General features: G+C 38.3%; 1 protein-coding gene across 2 annotated transcripts in view; it reads left to right on the top strand.

Annotated features, from left to right (window-relative positions):
- The first annotated feature begins 239 nt into the window (after window positions 1–239).
- LOC117121071 (golgin subfamily A member 8C-like) overlaps window positions 240–2645 on the top strand; it is an 11526-nt gene continuing 9120 nt past the window's right edge. Inside the window, exon 1 of one of the 2 annotated variants that reach the window (XM_033266169.1) lies at window positions 240–678. The gene's annotated coding sequence lies outside the window, so the exon portion shown is untranslated. Of the gene's footprint in view, window positions 679–1499; window positions 1857–2645 lie in introns of those variants that run through there. The other variant, XM_033266168.1, reaches the window with a different exon arrangement.

Genomic DNA, 2645 nt, shown 5'->3' on the forward strand with positions numbered 1-2645 from the left:
AAAGTCAATGTTTGCGTTGGTGGTAGGCTAATCCAGGAATCCGCACGCACCAATACCCTCTTTGTGTCTGATTTATCACCGTTCATTCCATTTGTCTAGTCAATGGATCTTGCCTGCCATGTCAATCTCTTATTTTTAACGTTTGTTCAATTTATCTAGGCCTATTTGCAATATAAGGTTAACAAAAGGAGATATCACTGCATATTTCTAAGGGCTTAGAATAAGAGCCATCACTGAATTTTGCACACACTCAACATTCCAAGCCAACATTCCGGTTACTTTGTTGAGTACTTGGATAAAGGCAACTGTTATTTCAGTTATATAAACTTGCATATTGGTATTAAATAGGCATGCAACAGTACATTAATGTCAGCTAAGAACGGTAATCAATGCGTCGTGAGCAAGGTGAAAACAACCGCAGAGAATAACAGCGTTACGACATAATCTTTATGGAATAACATTGTGAAGGACTGTATTAAGTGCCCGTGAAATTATTTCGTACCGGACTTTTACAGATCCAAGCTCACTTCTCAAATACGAGTTTTTGAGGTGTAAATAAAATAATTTATTACGGAGCGTGTGATGCGACCTTTCAAGTCGAAGGTTGAACACTCAATCGGTAGCTAAACATAAGAATTGGAAGCTCATGATCAATTACAAGAGACAACTTAAAACAAGGTGAGTTTGTAAAAAATTAGGCTAAGTAACCTTGAAAATTACGAAAATCCTTTGGGTTGTCTAAAAATGACTCCATCCAAGGATCGCACATATGATACAATTAACAGTTAATTGTAAACATGATTTGTTACCCAATGCGTGGCCAGAATTTCCGACGGCGAGGGTAAATGGACGACACAGTGGGTATGATCTTGGAAGGTATGACAAGGGTCCAGGGATGAGGTCCTGGTGGGGCCATGGGAGTTAATCTCTCTGCTGCCTAAAGTTCAGACCAACCTAAAGGATCTAGGCCAATGTTGAGCCATTTCTGTTCTGAGATGTTTTAGAAATTTAGAACGTATTTAATATCCCATTTTTTAATACGAAGAACATTAATGTTTTGGTCCGACAAGTTGTGTCTGACGGGGGATTACCTGTTTTCCCCACCCCACCTCCAACCTTTGCTGGCATCGACACTGTCCCAGTAGTTATAAATTTACTAATTACTATCAAGTAGTGCAATGCTTTCTTTCTGTGGCTGGACTATAATTTATATTTAAGGTAGGTCGTCAAACCGGTTTATCACACCCAAATCCATTTGCCTAGGTTACGAATCTTTGGAATGCTGTTCGCATATCTGTTCGTATATAGGGCACCGTGGTCAACATATTGGTAATATATATTTTTTGAAACAAAATAAATAAATTCGTCGAACAGGAGGAAGTTTTTTTACGAGTTGTATGCAGGCAATGCTTTCAATAACCCATAAAAACTAGTCAGTTGGAACGCTGGCTGTCATCGAGGAGGTATTAATACCAGAACCCTACATTGTAACGTTGCTTGTGTGATAACATCAACTAATTTTAGAAAAAAAAAAATCGGTGAGCCAAAGAAGAGCAAATTCGAGTCGCGATTTTCGGTTGATATATTCTAGGCCTAGCTGGACACTCTTGACTATTGACCACTTATATTAGTCGTCCTTGTCAACAATTCGCTAAGTGTTATTGCTATACCACAAGCGAGGCCAACTTGTTATTGATTGCTCACTGTTGCTCCATTCAAACAACCTGGTTCATTATTTAGGACACGTTCCACGTGCCGTCGCAATATAATTTTTTAAGACAACTGATTTGGTGCTTTGGTATACTGGCGTAGAATGACCAGACTTTAGGAACATTTAAGAGATACAAGTATTGAAGGTAATCATCCATGTTTATTTTCAATGTACATATAGGCCTAATTTTGATGAAAACATCCATCAGGGGATTTCGATTTAATTTCTAGCAAAGGAAAATAAATGTGTCGGGGATTTGATTGAGAGAAGAATCTCAGCAGGAGTTGTAAACGTCAACGTTATATATATCCGCATATACGGTAGGCATTTATCTGTCATTTCAAGAGATGGTCTGTGCCACACTGATAAAAAGTAAATCATGAACACGACGCACAACACAAGACATTCATCAGAGAGGATCTGACTCCAGAGAGGATCGAGGATGGGGTTGGGGTGAGGGTGTTCCTTTGGAGGTCCAACTGGGTCGGTCTCTGGGAGGTTGGAGTTTATAGCATCTGAATCTTTAAAATGATTTCACACATTTATTTTAGGCTGGATATTTTTGGCTATTATCAGGATGGGGGCGGACTAGTGTCCCTTCCGCCACTGCATGCAATATCATTGCCATAATAATATCGTCAACATTCCAAGTTGTCTATAAATTCATTCTATAGGCCTATTGGGAAATACATTTTTTTAAATATATAAAAACCAGTAAAATTTTGCCCAGGCTCAGTGTTCTTATTTTTAGGCTAATTTCAGGCTCAAAATGTTCTTATTTTGTTCTTATTTTACACACTTTTCAAACACAGAAAATTATATTGAACAGTAGTATACTACTGTAGATAAAAATGGCCCCTGAAAAAAGGGCACCAGAAAAAATGTAAAAAATGGCCCCAGAAAAAATGGCCCCAAATGACAGTTACACCTACTG

Source organism: Anneissia japonica, unplaced genomic scaffold (assembly GCF_011630105.1).
Source record: "Anneissia japonica isolate Jap-2015-1 unplaced genomic scaffold, ASM1163010v1 scaffold1606_len605190_cov180, whole genome shotgun sequence".
Classification (NCBI taxonomy): domain Eukaryota; kingdom Metazoa; phylum Echinodermata; class Crinoidea; order Comatulida; family Comatulidae; genus Anneissia; species Anneissia japonica.